This window comes from Helicoverpa armigera, chromosome 4 (assembly GCF_030705265.1).
Source record: "Helicoverpa armigera isolate CAAS_96S chromosome 4, ASM3070526v1, whole genome shotgun sequence".
Lineage (NCBI taxonomy): Eukaryota > Metazoa > Arthropoda > Insecta > Lepidoptera > Noctuidae > Helicoverpa > Helicoverpa armigera.
Window position 1 is genome coordinate 5,043,384 of NC_087123.1, and position 20,069 is coordinate 5,063,452.

Below are 20,069 nucleotides of genomic sequence, written 5' to 3' on the forward strand. Positions count from 1 at the left end.
CCCCTTTGGGCAAGGCTACCTGCTTGCAAATAGCTGCCTTCATTTTTAAGATATTTTTGATGCAAAATTGAAAATTCTTGTTTTTAATACAGTGAATATTACCTACTACTGGAATCTTTAAGTTAGCGAGTTAAGCATTGTTCCATTCATAATGTTTTGTAAGTTTGTAAAAAGCTTAAGATTGGTAATATGATGTGTTATTTAAGAAAAACTTATCGGCCGAAAAAAATCTCTAGATCTCCAAAATTACATTTCAAATTCTCTAGCGGACCATGATTTTCACATCTATGACATCAATAAGATGACATGTTATTTCAGTCCGTAATATTACTTAAGATGTTCTTTCAGGTTTTCTCTCAAGCAACAATTCGTAGTAAGGTTTTTTCTTCAGTTTACACGTAAGTCGGGACGTGACTTACCGTGTTAACACCATTTCTAGTTGTTCCTTTTTACTTTATATAGCAAAAAACAACAAACACTAAACGTTCGAACGTGTGTGCAGAACTATGGTTGTACAATATTTATATGGATTTTTTGTAGTAATTTATTTCTTTACGTTGTAAATACTGTTGGACAACTGAACAAATAGTGTATGATCGTCTATATAGATGATATGCCTGGAAATAATGTCTCTTGAGAGATAAGGTTAGGTAGAAAAGCATGGCAGAAGAACTGCCGGGATGGCCCAAATAAAATTGGGATAAGAACAGATGTATTAATTAATATTATTGGACAATTGTATGTACCTCTTAGATGTTGTGTCTATAAAGAATGAATCTGAGAAGGAGGGAATCTTGGAAGAAAAAGACCTGCCACCACATAATGAAATTGGTTTTCAATGTCTTTCAACAATACTACAATTATCAAAGCCCCCTAAAATCCTCAAAAAGGTATTATATAAACGTATAGGTTTTCCTGAAAAGGGAAAAAATATTTTGTATCGTATAATACTATTCTGATATATGAGCTCAGCAGGAGGTGCAGTGATAGATTCCGGTTCACAGAACAAATACATGATACTGCGACAGATATATGGGTTTTTTCTCATCTAAGCCTATTCTGATGTAGATTTTTAGAATCGTTCGTAACAGCTTTTTCAAACTGGCGGATTTTCCGATCAGTGCGTATGGGCGATATCGAAGTAACCGAATGGAAAATCCGCCAGTGTAGAGAGGTCGTAAAGCTCCTACACTGTGCCGGTGATGAGTATTATATCACATTTCATTCCCATAGAGTATTTTATTGTAAGATCAAAGAGATGAATTAAATCCTACTAACTCATAATATGAGCAAACATGAAAATGTTATTATATGAGAACACACATCTTGTTTACATAATAATAATCAGCACAAATATAAGTGCGTGTACCGTGATGTTTACCTACTAATTTGTAGGGTAGCTACTAGTTGTCCCATAGTTTCGTAATGTAACACGCCTACATATTTTCGTAAATATTTTGAGCTCCTCGTTAGATTCAAATGTGCGGTGGCGTTTGGAGTGTAGAGTGAATTCATTATCGCGGTCGGGCAGTCGTTAGTGGTTTACAACCCTGTTCACAAACTCTTTGAAATAATGCTCCCCCGGTGCCTTGACGCGTTTCAACACGAACATAACGTACACGAGCACCGTGAGAGATATTTAAAACATTCGTATAATTCCTGTGAGCGAAACAATCGGGGTTTTGTCTCGTTATATAAGCAAGCTTCTGCCAACTGTATTGCCGGCACAAAAATCTGCGATGCGATATCATCATAATGACTTTTACTGCGTTTGTTTTGCGCTCCGATTGCGTTAAAATGGGAACTGTAAAATTGAATTATATGTGTGTGGAAGCGCCTTTATGTTTATTGCTTCTAGCAAATTGATCGCACATTCAAGTGCGCACTCGTGGGATTAATTTATTTATTAATTCATATCCGTACGTCTATTTTCATATAATAAACCATTAAATGTATATGTAAAATCGTCCGAGTAAAACAATGTTTGACTGTAATCGTAGCTACCTTTATAAGCTCCATGTAATGTCATTCACCCCAAACCAAAGCTTATTCTTAAAAAAACAAAAGATACTTTTAAAATTCACGAGTGGCCTAAATAATTCTAATTCTTTCTTAAAATAATTTTTACTTTGATTAAGTAACTAACAATTTACTGGAGCTATTAAAAGGCTCGTTCAAGGGGCAATTATCAGAAAATCTTTGACCGTTCGGGTATTTAAAGTAATTTGACATTTCTTTCCTTGCCTAGTGATTTTGTCATGCCAAGTAATAATTATCTGCCTTATTAATTTTCGGTCAGGTCAGATTTCAGTGTTAAGCTTGTATTTAAAAGGTCAGCGAGCAGTAATCAGCTTAACACGGCTTTGCTTTGTAGCTAATAACGTCTAAATATATTTTCAGTTCATAATTTCGTTAACGGATAAGAAAGTACAAGTTCATTAATGTTGAGTCATAATGTTCTCGCTTTGTTTAATAATTTTAGAACTAAGTGTAAAAACTTTGAAACCTTTCATACTGGGATATAAATAGGGTGAATAAAGTCTTTAGTATAAAGCCAAAATAAAGTAATATAAAGTCTATAAATTCAGACATAACTTTCAATACACTGGAAATCTTTTAGGATTTTGTTGGTTTCTCTATATTTTATCAAAGGGCAATAAAAATACTATAACAGGGCACATATTTCATGTCAAATGTACTGTGTATGTTGTAAAAATCTGAGATTTTAAAGGAAATTTTTCACGCGGGGTGACTGCGGCGCCTGCCATGAATTTTGGGACTGCTGCCAAAAAAGGTTGCACATTAGTACCACAGATATATAATTGAAGACGAACGAATATGTGCGCAGTACCTACTTTAAGTGAAAATATCTTAGCATCTTATCTTCTACCCACGATATGGTTCTCTGTGAACTTCCTGCCTGGTGAAGAACACTAACCAAAGTTTATTATGAGTTCTTAAACTTTATCTGCCTGTCTCAAGTAATCAGTCAAGCCAGAAGATTGTCAAGACAAACAAACTCATATTTGACACAACGTAAAAGACTAACATAGTGACCCATTATTGAATTGCAGACCAATAAGCGAGGTTTCCCAAATTATTTGGAAACAAGGATTCTATTTGGTCTAACCACGTTAGTTTTACTTTACAAACACCATTGGTGGGTTATTAAAACTTTAAAATATTTTACCGTGGTCAGTTTTTGACCGAGTTAGGGTGTAACCTAGTTACATTTGTATTCCACTAATATCGAACATTAATAGTCAAAAAGATGAGATTATGAAAGTCAGTTTCAGCTTTTTCCAGAGCACATTCTTACCATGCGAAAACACTATTGACTCGTAAATATGAGAAATAATTCCTCATAAAATGTTTAGCCTGATAAACATCAACTAAACATAGCTTCCAAATCTCAATTGTCCAATTATTCAACTGAGTTACCTCCCAAAATCCGTCATCAAGAAGATAATACTTTTATATATAAAATTAGGTGCAATCTTTGAGAGTGTAATAACGACATTTCCTCTCACGAATATTTTTTCCTCATCCACCGTCTAATGAGGCTTCTTTCCCAAGTTTTTCCTCGGAATCGTGATGTCCATGTTAGTGGACTCGCCCTCGATAATAAGTAGCTAATGCTCCATTATTATCTATTATTGCTTTTATTAAATATATGGGTATCCTTACACATGATTATGGATTCACTAATCTTTTATTATAATGTAATATTGTTGGTCGTGAACGGTAAGTAATGAGGCGTACCGTATAGATGATGTATTGTATGGTATATTTATTTTTCTTGTTACTTGAAACAATGACTATATGACAGTACGCTATACCTACATTGTGTGAGCAATTGGTTTCAATGCAGTACTGTGGTTGGGTCATACTCTGAATTTATTTTTGAAAAGCATCGCATCTTCAACGCGACATTATATTAGAAGTGTTTTAAATAAAGGTAAGAATCTATTTAAAGTCTAAAATAATTCGAATATGTAATAACTACATTGATATATGATCATTATAATGTTTGAAGAGACGACAATTCTACTACAGGCAAGAAAACAATAACAATAAGATCGACAACACTTGCCTTAACAAACAAATATTATGGAAATATTTTCCTGTTCCGCGTCCCAACATCTATAGACGGAGAGATTATATCTGATGAGCCGTGAATATTATTTTATATATCAACATGCCTGACGAACACGTGCGCTTACATAACAGCTAAGCTTATTCTTCGAAGAGAAATAATGGAAATTGACCGATCAACTGCTTTCAGCGAACCACTCCGAAACAGAGTGGTTCCAAAATGAAGCAATTAAAAATAATACCTACCCTTCAGTGAAACAAAGTAGCAATACATAGTTGACAGCTTTTAACCGTTCGCGACTCTATCCAGGTGGGTCGGACCACCCACCACATTAAAGCTACGACGAAAGCCTAAGAACCCGAACAATAAAAAAAGGAAACGCCCCCCGGCGTGCGTGACCACAGGCTCAATGCAAATTATACTTCCATCCATTTCATACAATAAAACCAAATGAGCCCTTTTAACGCAACATGAGAAATCGATAAAAAATACACGTCCGAGCTTATGCTTGGTTCATTCGAGTATTGTAACGTAACCGTTTTGTAATGGGTATTATTAAAACCGTTATTAATAGTTGCGGAACGCCGTATGCATTTGACGGGTTATGGAACGTGATGATAATAACGGGTTTTGTAGGTAACGCTAATCCAGCTGAAGTTGAATCAAGTTTCTTATCAGAAAATCTTTGAAATTCACTCTCTGATTTTATTAAGTCTTCCAAACCTAATCTACTTGGAATAAGACTGAACTGATTTAAAGATAACTTATAAATAGAATGCCCTGATGTTTTACTAAATTGGCAAGTTGTTTTATACAACTGATAAATAAAAAGTTAATACGGCTTTTGGACACATAGATCTGTAACTAGGTTTAGGTATCTATAGATTCTAGTTTATTTACCGACAAGACAGCAACATTTATTTATCACAAAACATGAGCCTACTATATATTACGTTCGTTGACATAAAGTTGAAAATAATTGTCCCGTGATTCGCCTGGCTTGGGCCAGCCCTAAGCCGAAAGAAGGTACGTTTAGGCACATTCTCACAAAATACTCGCTGGGTCCACGTCTGTAACGGGCCGAAAATATATCCAGGGTTATAAAGGACTGTCCCTTGAGCTTGCCCTGACCACAGCCCGATCATAACCCAATTACAAGTCAACCGCATTTTTATGCTGCCATTACACCTTACGGGAACAAACCGATGAATTTATTTTATTTTTATATTCTACAACCAGTATTTATGGCTGATATAACAAATACAGTTTGTTTCGCGAAGGGTTGTGGGGTATTCGTTAGCTTTACTGCATTGATTTTTAGTTTCACTTTCAATGCTTCAGTGGTTCGCTTTTTATTCACACAAAATATCGGCTTAGTCGAAGCTGTCAACAGTGAAATCTGCATCTACGGGGAATCCTACCGAAGCAAGATATTCTATCGAAGCATGAAATAGATATCAAGGGTATATATGAATCTTCTGCGCATTTGCAACTGTATAATAGTTGAACAAATATTTATTGTTAGATTAGATAGTTAAATAAACGTCTCAAAACAAACATTACTCACGACATATTTGCGTCATTCAAAGCAGTTTCACCGAAGTGCATTAGAAAACTTTACAAAGTGAATAAATCATGAAAACTTTGCAAGTGAGTGAGTAAAGCAATGAGCTAGACGCTTAACAACGTTGGAGGATCAGTGCATCGCACGGGGAGACAGCATGCAAACTAACTAGCATGACGCGAACACTGTCGTAATTGTAATTACCCAGAGTGAAGGTAATTGCTTTTCCTCGTTCCCTTAAAAGCAGTACTTAAGTAAGAGAACTAACGGCTCTAAAACTACAAACTCGCATGTTTCTTACTGAGCGTATTTTACATACATTAGTGTCAATGGTAATATGTAAGAATGCATTGGACGTTCGCAGCGAGTCTGAGAACTCTCAATAGATAGAGAAACTTCTTTAAAAGTGAAAACTTGTTCCTTATTCCAGCTCTATCGGAGGAGTTCCTTTTGATTAAAGCCACTGGTTGAGCTAAGTATATACTGTGTGAATGAACAATAGTTTCATGTAGCAAGTTACTGGTTGGACGTGTTATGACTGGCGATGGAAAAAGTTCATGATACTCAAACGCCGTGGTTTAATCAACGAAATTATGGAAACGGATAATGATGCTGTATTCTCAAGAATCTATTAACTTGCAAATTGTATTGAACTCAGTTTGAACTTTCACGGCATAGTTTAATGATTTAGTAAATAAAATATATTAGACCTTCAAACGAGAGATTTTTATAAACGTGTTAAAATAATTTCGAATGAACAAGTTCATCAAAGCAACACATTAAAGGAAAATACCTAGAATATAACAATATACATATTATAATAGAATCCCAAAAGATGTGGAAAACTTCAGGGAAAGTGCTTACCAACGTAATACAGAAGTTTTAACAAAATATTTTCGCAATGGTATTTTTTTATTACGAGTTGCGTAAGTCGTAAATTTAACCTACATATTTCATCAGGCAAAACGAGAGATGGGCTCATTGCGTGGAACTTACTAATATAGTTAGCTCAATCATTAGTTTTCCTAGACCTCAGTATATCATGACATTGTTGAAAACCAAAGATACATAAATTAGTAAGAAATCCATAAGTATATTACGTCATAAACTGATAAAGGCAGTAGAGACCCTATCCAATGAAAATCAGGACACATTACCCTGCAGTATGAAAAAAACAAAATCTATTGCTCATATAAAAGAATCGTCCTATTTTTCTGCCTCAACTAGTGCTTTGTTTGCAAACCGTAACTTTTAGTAGTATTCATGAGTAGGCACAGTTACCCTCGTAATAAAACCAAGATTATCAGTAAATAAGGTCTGCCCATAAATAAAGTTGATTCCCTCGCAAATCAGGCGGATGCTCGAAACGTTCGGAGATGTAACAGAAAGGGTGGCTACACACGATCACGTTAGACTATTATGTTGCACGATACGTGACGACTTTGTTCGTTCGTGTGAACAATTTGTGTCGCGAACAAAAATCGAGATCTACATATTTTGTGAAACATTTTCATTCGGCCCTTAGAAAAAAGGGCCTAACAGTTTATCGCTATTTGGATGGTGTCGGTTGTTTGGCGTTTACAATGTTCGCACCTAACGCACGTGATCGTGTCGGACAAAATACGGATTAGCCTTTCTAACACGCAATAGTGTGCGCGTAACTTAACGTATGTTCATAGGAATCATGATCATAGGTAGTGAAAGTAATATAATACGTGCGTCGACCCAACATCGAGCAATACTTGAAGGAAATCGAGTACAATATGTGATCAAGTTTTTGACGTTGCAATCTATCGTTAATTTCCCCCGAGGTTCACCTGCCGCCACAATAAAGAAACTATTTTATTGTTACCCATATTGTACTCTACTTCTAAAGTATTTCGATACGTTATTATGACAACATTATGAAAGGCTCTATTGTCGTACTGAGATTGTTAGTGTACCAGTTCTGCGCTTAATATACGGCCTGGAAAAAATATACGGTCGGGGAAGTAAAATTTATAAAAGGAATTACGACCTCAGCCATTTCGCTCAAATCGACCTATCTGCCTTCTTTTGTAATTTCATTGTTACTGCTAAACCACATAACATTCGAAGAAAATGACAATAGTTCGCGAATAAAAACGGAGTCAAAATATTGCATCCTATTTAGGGTTCGTAATTTACTTAGATATTTTTTTAACCATACACGTAAGTTCTACGTGTAATGTAGAATGTAAGTTTATAACCCCTTTTTATATAACGCTGTAACAAAGAAGAAAACAAAATAAGTCAACTATATACCTACCCGTGTACATTTATACAGTATATATTATAACTGTAACTATTTTGATTTAAAAGAATGTTATTAGGTATATATTTTTGTACATTCCGTAAATACTGCCCATTTATGCAATATCAATATTTTATTTATACACCGCTAGGCAGGTACTTACCTACTTACGCGGTTTCCAGGAAAAAATTGGACAAAAAGCCTTGTTTAATGATATTCTTAATAAAGTTTATAGTTTCATTCAGTTTTAATTGGCCCGGCATTTTATTACAGAATCCAAAAAACAGCCATAGCAAAATATTACCTGCGTGTCATACATTCTCTTTCTTGGAAATCGTAGTTTTCGATATTTTTTAAATGTATTGGTATTGTTCACTGGTATAGTTCAAAAACTGGAACGGTTACTGAAATTTCAAAAGAGGTACTTATTCAAAAAACTAGTTTTTTTATAAGCTTTACTTTATTTTGTATTGTTGCGTGTTTCTATTTGTTTTCATTAATCCGTTTCCAATAAATAAGTACGTAGTAATAACAGCGTATGTGGTACAGGTTACCTACATGTACTCGTATTGCAGGAACCTGCCCAAAGGATCGATTGCAAGTATATGGACAAGATACATAGGTATCTTATACTATATCACTTCATGAAGAAACCATTACTTACAAATTGAGGTATTATGTTAGACTTGTATCATTTATTTTAAGTTTTGTACCTATGTATATGTTTGGTTATCGGTGGTGCAAGTTTATCATAAAGGTTCAGTTTATGTACATATTTACATGACGTAAAAAAAAAACCTTATTTATACATATATACAACTAAAAAATGGCATCAAAAAACTCCTCATCGCTGCCCACCGGGAGTGTACCCAAGAGGCTGGCAGCATTGCCACGTTGGATGGCAATGCTTAATTTTTGACCAAAATAAAAACCAGCCTTTGGGTCACTTGAAGTGTCAGCAAGTCGCTTTGCCAGATCTTTAAAAAGCAGATGAGCATTTTTTACGTTATAATGTTGCTGTACAAAAGAAAGTATAGATATTACATTAAGATCAATTTTCTTTTACATTTTTAAAAATTGTCTCTAACCTAACAATTTTTATTGTGGTTGGAATTCCAACACCTTGTTTACTTTGTACTCCTTTTACAGTATTTGTAAATAAATAGATAAAATTGAAACATGTTCTTTTCGCGTCTAAAATTAATTCAAAGGTACCATATAAAATAAACATTAGGTGTAGAGCACTCTAGAGTATGGAGGGAACTTCCAAAAAGTCCTTATTGCGTGCTTACGAGTTGCGCGGCCCTAATGGGCAAGCGCGATTTTGCTGACAAATAAATATGTACCGCCCTTTCCGACGAGAGTAATTGTAATCGTGGGGCCCTTAGACCTTAGACTGAACACGAACGTTTAGCAGTTTCTAAACTGTTTTTTGTTTGGCAAGTTGCCGTTTAGGGCATTAGTTGAAAGTTCACATTACAAACCATGGACATATAACTATCCAAATTGTATGGACCTACTACTACTTTAATATTTAGTTTATATACTAGTTAATTCATTAAAGTGTAAAATAAATTACCTAGAACGTTTATAATCTTCACTGGCATCGCAATTGATAGAAGCGCAATAATAAATGCAAAATATTTATACATAAATTATCATGAAAATGGATGCACTGATTTTGACAGTATGAAACTCACATTAGCATTTGAAACGTCAAAAACGACGCCAGGAGCCACTAAATAACAAAAGTTAAATAGGAATCAAAGACAAATACTTAACAAATTAACTGGTAGTTTAATATGAACCTCGCGTGTAACTCTACAAAAAGTTAGAGCTCACAGTAGCTCTATTTAATTAATGATTTTAGAATTGTTTTGAAGGAGGTTGTCTTTAGTGAAGAATTAAACTCTTACCGTTGTACCACAAAAACTTTTAAACTTCAGTTAAACACTTGTCTAAAAAAATGACAGATCATGATATTGAAATAAGGTCCGTTTTGGCGCCACATTTTTATTGACAAGTGTTCAACAGATGTTTAATTTTTTGTAGTAAGGCCAACAATGTTTTATGAATAAATACGATAAAAAGTTGACCTAAGTTCCATTTTATAATTTTTAGTCTATAATCTTTGGCAATAATCCACGTTTTTAAGAACTTAATACCATAATATTTAACAGCAAAAAATAAACGAGTAAAGTGCACTTAAGCAGTAAATGCACCATTATAATATTGCCGTACATTTAGTCATCACAATTAATTCAATTTTACTTTGGGTCCCAATAACGGTTCTGCAGCACATTACTATGAGCACGGAAGTTTCAAAACGCTGTTATTAAAGCCCTACAGGGTGGTACAGTGGCATGCAACACGATAAACCACCAGTTAACATAAAAGAAACAGGAATTTTCTTGAGTAATAAAAATAAACGCCCAAAGCTGTGCGTGACCACTGGAGCTCATGGAAATCATATTTTATTTTTGTTTCACAAACTTAACACGGCAACCTTTGTTCCGATTCACTTGATTTTTGATTCGATACAAAAAGTTATCTTTGCGTGAAAGATGATGGTTCATTGTGCCGAAGGATAGGGATTCAAAAAGATAAACACATTTTTTGTCTCTTTTTTACGGTTACATTTACAAACCAGTATCTACGTCTTCATAATATCATGATTATGTTCAAACTGTTTTAATTGTAAATTATTATCACTCCTTGCTAGCAGGTAAAATTGGTGGCGTGCACATGTCCTCTCACCATTGTTATCATTGTTAAAACTTAATCTAGAGGAAAGAAAACACATTTCGAACTATTCTATTTACATTGCAAGGGAGTAATAACATAACTGCCGAAATGTGGGCCTATATACCCCTTCGGGAAATAGGGGTGTGATGTTATTTTGTTTCCTTTACCTATCACAAGCAACTTCCCTGTTCCGATACATTGGGTTTGTATTACATTACTGTTTACTTTACTCTGTCACCTTAGATTCGCACCTTTACGTGATAACAAGATGATGGTGTCAATATTTCGACATCAGTGTCAGATCTGAACCTGACGGGCCAACCATATTTTAATACAGTTAACGGTGTACCAAAAACTGCGTACACTCCCGTATTCTGACCCGTCTACAATCTGTTTCCATCGCACCTTAATTTCCCACGGGTTCTGCGTGACCACGAACAAGGGCTCTAAGTCGTACTTCTGATCATAAATTTATTGGTGATAGTTCTACGAAACTATTCTTCTGAACATTCAAGTTTCATTAAGAATTTCAACTCGGATAGCTGACATTTCATGCAGCTTATAGCATTCATCGCGTTAAGCCATACGTTGAAAGGAGTTCGGGAACTACTCTTACATGCTCGGAGCCGATGTAACACGGCTAAACTTAGCGGGATACGTTTCCCGAGTTAGCCCGTTCTATCGCTAGCTCGGAAGTAATCAACGAGATACGAAGCAAAACATTCTCCAACTGACTTTAAACTCTTTCGCTCCAAAATATCTAATATTGCTATCGACTGGCTTATTTTAGCATAAACTGTTTTACTTGAAAGTTTTCCACTTTGTGTAAAGACTGCTATGAAGAAAATTGATGGCAATTTAAAAGGATTAAAAAAATCTGCCTAGTGCTAGTCGAGCTTTGCATGAAAAGTGTTTCATGCCGCGTCCGTCAAAGCAATCCCCTATTAGACGACCATTACACGTTAAGGGGTAATTTGAGTCGACTACAGTAATCATTTCAAGTAACTTCAGTTTTATTCTGGTATAAAACGAGGCTCTTAACATTAATATTATATTTACAGTTAAAAATATTTCATATTTGTTTTAAAAATAAAATAAATTAATAGAAACACACAAATATATAGCAATACGAAATGGCTTTCTGTAACCAAATTAACTGGAACATTTAACAAGAAATGTCTAAATTCATTTACTAAACAAAAACTCCGTCAAAAAAGTTGACGGTCAGTGATGGTGTCACACTCCGAATTATGTTTGGCACATAATTCGGAGTGTGACACCATCACTGACCGTCAACTTTTCCGCGTGACATCATTGCGCGTAATTTAATAACGCCAGAACCCAGAACACCGTTTGGTACACTGTCGAAACATTCCCCCATCAGAGTAAACAAAGCGCTGAATACAAGGGTGGTCCACTAACGGAAAACAGATTTCTGAGTCAATGAATCGAGAACGTTTATACTGAAACTTTCTGGAATCACGGCAAGATCGTCCAACTGTAAAAGGAGAAGTTATTGTATTAGTTGTCTTATCCTTAGTGAATTTGTGTAGGCTGTACCAACGGTGAAGCTTTGCTGTTTAATATTTACTCTGTGACGGAGTCTAGGTTGATACATGCACGACCCATCCGTACTATTGCTTTATCTTGAGACTTTATACATTTTAGAAACCTGATTCGTATCTTTAAATAATGTTATTTATATTTTAACAGACAACTGACATTTTATTTGCATACAAAACGAATTCCGTAATATTCCGATTTATTTAAAAAGGACACATCAATGACGAATATGATAACGACCATATTTTTCAAGTTATCTCAAACTTTTCAAATGTTAAGCTTGGATTATGTAGACTTGTATTCTTCTTTAGATACGCGTTTGTAAATAAATAGGTTAGGAGCACGGATAGACTTTGGCATAACGACCTGTTTTTAGACAGCCTGTGCTCTAAAACTTTTTTGATTTTGTTAAAGTTTTCTTCAGAAAGTTTTGATGGTATAGAGTGGTCTATTATTTTCATGTCGGCTTGAACCTATCATGTTTTGAGAGCTTTTTAACGACTTTTTTATTTATTTTTATTTTCAAACCAACCGGCTTAGAAAATTAATAAATCGGATTTTATATAAAAATCTCATAGTGCAAAACTGTATTATTATTATACTTTAGTTCAAGCTGAAGCAAATAAATGTAAGCTTCCACGGACCGGCAATAACTTACTCTGATAACAAAAAAGAACATAACAAATGAGTAAATACAATCTGTAAGCCTGCACACGAAGCTTACGAATAACCACAAATAAAGGGCAAGAAGATATTTTCCGCATAAAACACCTTTATTGTAAGAAAGCCCCGTCTTTAAGCATATAAATTAACAAGCTAAAAATTATTGCAGAGCCAGTTTTCCTTGTTTATTTTGCATTCCTGTGGAGGTGGTATGAACAAAATGGTATCATCGTGGAATCTTTGTAATTATTGTGCGTGGCATGCGGGACCCGGCCTGTGGAAAGGCTTACGTTATGTCCGCTACCAACCCATTTAGCGGCATTATGTGCTCAATAATGGTCTGCTGATTACACAGTTTTAGATACGTATAAAATTATTGTGATTGTCTACCTCTGCATACTTTTTTCCGTCGCTGCGGTTTGGAAAATGTTTATGTGTAAATAAATACGTATTGTTAATGAAAACATGTTATGAGTACGGTGTGTACAATAAGGTATCATTTAAAAGTTTTGCACCATTCCTGAGCTTGAATACAATGATACTCTTTTCCAATAATCTACAGTAATTTACTCTATTAATATTATAAATAACTTATAAGCATAACATATAGCATGCCTACATTAATATGTACAGTTATTACATGTGTAAATGAACTTAATGAAAGCCGAAAGGAAATAGAGCGGATGTAATTTCAGCATGCAGTATTAATAGCTGCCCCATAACTTTATACCTATGTATAGGTACGTGAGTTTTATAGCAGTGCTTATAATCTGCACCCATATACCTTTGTGTTGACCTAATTCTATTTTGCTCAATTATAGCCGTATTTAACAAGGCGGCCAATGGATTAATGGATCCTTATATTGCCACAATAACAGCGCAAATACGTGTAACGCAATATTCAGTTTAACTATACAAATACGATTGCAGACATTGTTTTTATGCGCTGAATACGAAAGATACTGTCGGCATGATTCTCCTACGCAAATACGACTCATTTATCAATCCATTGTTTCAAACCCCATTTCACTTACGTGTCACGTATTCTTAATTCGTGTAATTGACATATCCTTTTTTAAATAAAAAAAAACCTTTCGACTGCTGTTGTTGTAGCCCGAAAATTCTTATCGGTGTATAGATTTAAAACGGGAAACGGGAACAAAAAGTGACTTTACAAGATAAATGGATTAAAGGGTCGCTTCGTACTGATTCTGTCAGGATATTAAACAAAATAGCAGAGGCTGGAATGTGGTAATGTACGAATTGTGTTAACTGTCAACGATCCTGTCAAAGCGTGACCATGCTTTAGGTACTGTATTGTAACTGTTGGTATTTTTCGAAAGAAGTGTTTTTTTTTTATCTTTCATTAATATTACAAAGGGTAGCACGGCTGACCCTCCGAGCGTGACCTAATTAGTGGGTCCATCTAGTGGTGATATTTAGTATTTACTCCGTGTTAAAACAGTAGGGTGTTAGTTGAGGCGACATCTAAAAGTTCGACTTACAGAAATAATAATATAGTTTCTACTTAATACCTAATACTATAGCAAATAATAGTTGAAAGTTATAAGACTCATCTTAGGAACTAGTGGTGCAATCTAAAACAGTAAATGAGTTAGCAAAATAAAATCGACAACGTTTACAATTCGATGCAAATTTTACGAGAAAATGTTGTTGAAAATCATTGTCTGTAATTATTGAGTTATTATGGCACGAATGGAAAGGATACTCTTTTAATTGCTGAAACACTCGCTTTGGCTATTATTGTTTAAACTTAAGTTTGACACACATTTGATGATATGTCATATTATTTAGTGATTCAATTAAACCTCGTGAAACCTACCCCTTTACATGTACGCGTCAAATAAGTGCGTAATAAATCTGAATTTGTGAGAAAAATTAAAAGTTTCAGGCTCGAACTTCAGTATTTATGAAACGGCTTGTGGCAGTTACTACTTTACGAGGTCATTATGGAAACCATTAAATGTATGATTACAGGGGGTCCTGTTTTGGGCAGGGCATTTGTATAAGCACATCAACTTTCCGTAAACGACCTGTGCCCAAAGTATTTTAATTCATTACGACCGCCTCCGTGAACTTTAAACCACGGCGCTGGATTTTATTACTTCATAAACTGTGGTTCGCTGCTTTATAGCACCAAGCTTATTGTTACCCAGTTCCGATGGACCATTGCGGCGTGTTCTTTTGCAAATTATTAATTGAATTTTGTTATTAAATTAATATTATTAAACACCTGCAAACGGCAGATAGCAAAAAGTAGATACCTTTGTTTAAAACAATATTATAATAAATACTGTACTTTTCATTTTACATTTTCATTACATTAAATAATGTAACCCATGCTGAGAAATACTTGGCTATTTACAAAATGAAAAGCGAGTTAAAATACCTACACTTATTTTCTCGTAGGTAATTTCACTCAGCTACTAACTTCAAAAGATGACGCAAGGAACTTCGCTGGCTACGCAAACAACATTCCGTCATTTATTAAATTGAAGGTGTTAAAGGAAAGACAAAGTTTTGAACACCCTTTGAACCCAAGGTGTACCGTCGGAGGCAGCGGCATTGCTCCCTTCGTTAATTATGCAATGTTTTTATTCAATTAGTCGTGTGGTCTACCCTAATTACGCCCCATAGGGAGCGCTGGGATGCAGAGACAAGCCAAGCTTGGCGCAAATGGAGCGATAAAAAAGGAAAAAAAAAACACAGAAAAAAAGAACATTCTCGTCTCTTTGAGAACAATACAGTGTGTACAATGTGTTATGCCCGTAGGTACTGCCATTTGTCTTTCTGTCTAATCTTTCATGATGACGATGTTGTTTTACGATTTGTGTTTTCATTTTTACAGTAAGTGTGTCAAAGCCGCCGTTTCTATCGCATATTTCGCATTGTGCATCAATTTGCTTATGAGTTCTGTGTTCGTACCGAAGAATTATGTTCATTTATAACATAGGATAGATATACCGCAAAATTTGTTGATAAAATCTTCAAATTCGTCATATAGGGCGGTAGCCAAGTTCTTGGAAAATAATAATAAACTAACATTTGATAAATCTAAATATCTCTATCTATAATCTAAAGCTACTTAATACAATCTAAGTGTGTATGGTATTACCCCCCTTTTATACCACTCTATTTATATTGACATAATTATCCTACAATTCCAGGAACAGAGTAAGTTTTATTCTAAAGAATTTTCCTAGAAATGCCCCCAACGCCCCGTTGCTTCTAAATACGTTTACCTAGTTCTAACTTTGTGAGAACGAAATAAAAAAATGTTAGTACTGGTGTGAGAGCTCTAATAATAAACGTTAACATAACCCTAAGCTGTAGCGAAGTAGAATACCATGTATTATGGGCCCCATGGTGGCACGGCGGAACAACGCCCGGAATAAACGCTTGTCTTGACATTACGACATCAAAAATGTATAAATAAACAATGTTTTGTGTGTACTTTGGGGGTGTAAAGTTAAGTATAATCATAGCTCTGTGTTTTTGACACGATGTATGGTATTTAGTTCTTTAAATAGATTTACCAACGCCATTTCATTTTATGTTCACTGTAAGGTGCCAGCTTTTTGGATACGGTAGGTTGGCAATTTTAACCCTGTACTATTTTCCATATACTTAGACTTAAATGACATTGTAAACCATGTACTCAGCGTTCACAGAAAGAGGTCATAAATATTCATAAGCCAAATGTATTTACTAAATAGATAACAAAACACGCTGCACTAAAATTGTGTCTGGAAAATGTCACCGAAAACTTTAAACCAAATCATTTCTCAGAGTCTACAACTGCAAACTCACTCGACGAACGTAGAAAGTAACATTATTTCATTTGTAAAGCATGTAACCACGTTCTGGAACGTTTCTCTAATCTAGTTTACTTCTTTGTCCCTCTTGTTGCAGCGGATTAAGGCCGTCTACCACGACGTTGGATTAAAGGAAATTGGCTAAATATTTCTCTTTAAGCTTTAGATGAATTGAGTTTTAACAGATAGTGCGAGGATAACTTTTAATAAGTTGAAGTATAAAGCCGGCATCTTTTAAATAATGCATTAAAGTTCGTAATAAATTAAAAGATAAAAATGCCGTGAATAGCTTCGGTTTATTTTGAAATTCGAACGACCTAAAACTGACCAAGTGAGCATTTTAAAAATAATATGGCGGCAAAATATTTTGAAATTAGAATACACCACAGAGTTTTCAACAACCAAATGCGACAATGCAAAAAAGTCGATTTAAAAAGTTTAAATTCGGAAAAGATTCATACCTAATATTGTATTTTTTTTTTAATTGGTATTTGATTTAGTGATTTAGTTTTTAAATATATGTATATTTAACTAGTTAGATGTTAGATTGATTTATGATCGAATTAAGGAAACAGATATCACAATTACCATTTAATTAACAACACTGAGGACTGTAGAACACATTACGGAACATATTTAGGAATTCACGCTTCTCACCATGAGCTAAGCAGTCTGTGTAGTTTGCGGCGGATGTAAGCGCGACCGCGACGCCGCGCCATCTCATCAAGATTCGGAAAGGTAATTTTGTGCTTGTGACGTCACGACACAATGCAGGGGAACCTACTCCTATTCCCTGAAGTATTACAATTCTCTTAGAGAGGATAATTGGTTAGTTATTTACGAAACAGCCTTGATAAATAAATAAATATGACATATTGGTGCTGTGCCATAAACCTATCTACGCGTAATTAGTTACTCAGTTCAAATCAAAAACGACTAATGACTTTCCCCATAACAACCAGACGATTTTAGAAGGATTTTCCAGTTGATACATAAGATGTATTGACGTCATTAAAATTTCCGAGTCACGTTGTCACAGCACAACAAAAAAACTTTCCTTCCCGTATTGTTGTCTTTCAACATCAAACAAACAAAAGAAAAGCGAGCCAGTCGCCGAAAAAAAAATCAAAGCCATAGAACTTACCATCATCGTCACAAAACGTAACCGTATCGCATTCGTGTTCGTACAATTAAAAAGAAAACACGGAGTACAATGCTCCGTTGTGAAGATGTCAAGGGTCACTTGACGGCTAGATCGTGTTCTATCTCCTTTATACTGAGACCGACGTTGCTGGGGCCCGAGTGGTACCGCAAGTGCATCCCAGTACTCGCCCCTCGAAAATGTATCAAGGAACCAATGCAAATGGACCAATTAGTTTATTAAAGCCTCCTTCGAATACCGTTTCGAATCGAAGACTTTGACGGTGATGAATTGGAGAGACCTGTTTATAAAGAGTAAGTTGCAAATAACCTCTTTTACAGTGATCCAAAAGAATAGCCATAGTATTTCCATTTTTTTTTAATTCCAAAATTGAAATTACCCCAATTAAATTTTCCCAAACTATGGCCGTATAAATATGATTATTTTGGTCGATTACCATTTTACGAGCCTTTATTTAAAAAAAGAAACAATTCTAGAAACTTCTATATGTACCGAAAATAGTTAAAAAAAAAAACGTTTTGCATTTTAGAACAAAAGTCAATGAGCAATAAATATCAATAGGCTGTATACTTTCACGGACCTTCGCCTTCGTCGTGAAAAATTAAAACCATAAAATGACAAATGAATATAGGCGGAAAAAATGAAGTGCCACGTTATTATTGTAGATTTTTTAGTATAAACATTTATTTATATTCTATGTTCTAGTGTAGTTGGGAAAAGAAATTGTATAACTAACATAGTTTTTCTGTGGACGACGCATACGCGGTAAGTGTTCCAACGCTCTTTTTTGACAGACGCACGAATATATATTTTGTTAAATGGGCCTAAATTGTTATTGTAATTAACAGAATGGGAGTAGTAATAAACTGCAGATAACTTGTATATCAACGTCGTCTGTCTGGTCCGTCAGCGCGATGCCAGTTAGTTACATTTATTCGGCCACAGACTACAAAATTTGTGCAGACAAAATTATTACGTAGATAAGATTGTTCGAACGCACCCGTACTTTGAAAATCTTAAACTTAACAATAAATATGGCGGAAGGTTTTTATACGTGACGAGGAAATTCATAATTTGATATCGATGGGTCGGATGCAAAGAATTAAATCCTTAAACGATTCTGATGTTATCAAATTATTGAAAAAAAGCAGAAGATTATGTGCCTATTTGCCAATGTTTGTTTTTCATTATATAGGGGGTGAATTATTAATTAAATTGTAGATAATTAAACATGCATTAGGTATATTACTAGAGTTTTTGGTACATATACCTATGTTCTTATGTATTCCGTGTGTAGTAAGAAATAATCCTAAACAAAAGAGCATCTAGGCTCATCTAAGTTTCTCATCGGTAAAAAAATAATTCGTAAAGTATTGTTATTGTTGAAAGTGACAATAAAATAATCGTGAAAGACACGTGCAGTGTTGTTTTAATTAGTTGTACAAGAACTAAACAAAATCAGCATACGATATTAATTAATGTCAATCATTTCAATTGGTCACTACATGACTTTTCAAACTTTTTCATACCTATTCGCATTTCAACTATGAACGTACCTAATGCGATTTATTATAATAAGAAACCTATTAGATACACTTTGATACCTATTCCCAAATCTATGGCCTGTAGAATCTATGACAGTTACGAGGGCACATGCAAGTGACGGTCCCATGTTATTGCCCGCTGCGTTTGCCCTCTGAGTGCTCCCAACTGATGGTAGCGACAGAACTATTCAACCAGTTCTCACTCAACATTCACAGTGATAGATTAATTGCGACTTAGATATATGCGGGCGGTACTGTTTTCCACTTGGTAGTTTGGCAAGCGAAGATGTCTGGTGCAGAAACTCGCACTGCTTGATTTCATGAAATGTTAAGTAACGGTGTCTGTTTGTTTGTTAAACGACGTGTAGAATGTCAAGATTAGTTTCAAATGTTACACATACACATGTAGGATCTCGCGGCTCATTTTTTTGTCTTGGTTTTTATAGTTCTTAAAATAATAATCATTATGCGAGTGAAAGATTTTATTGTAGTCGAAGAAGTATTTACGTAAATACCTACTTATTTACAATAGCGAACTGGCTGCCAAAGGTCAGTCTTCCTAAACTTCTTCAGCTTATCTTATTTATAAAACAAAAGGTTTAATTAAATTTCAAACTCCGTTAA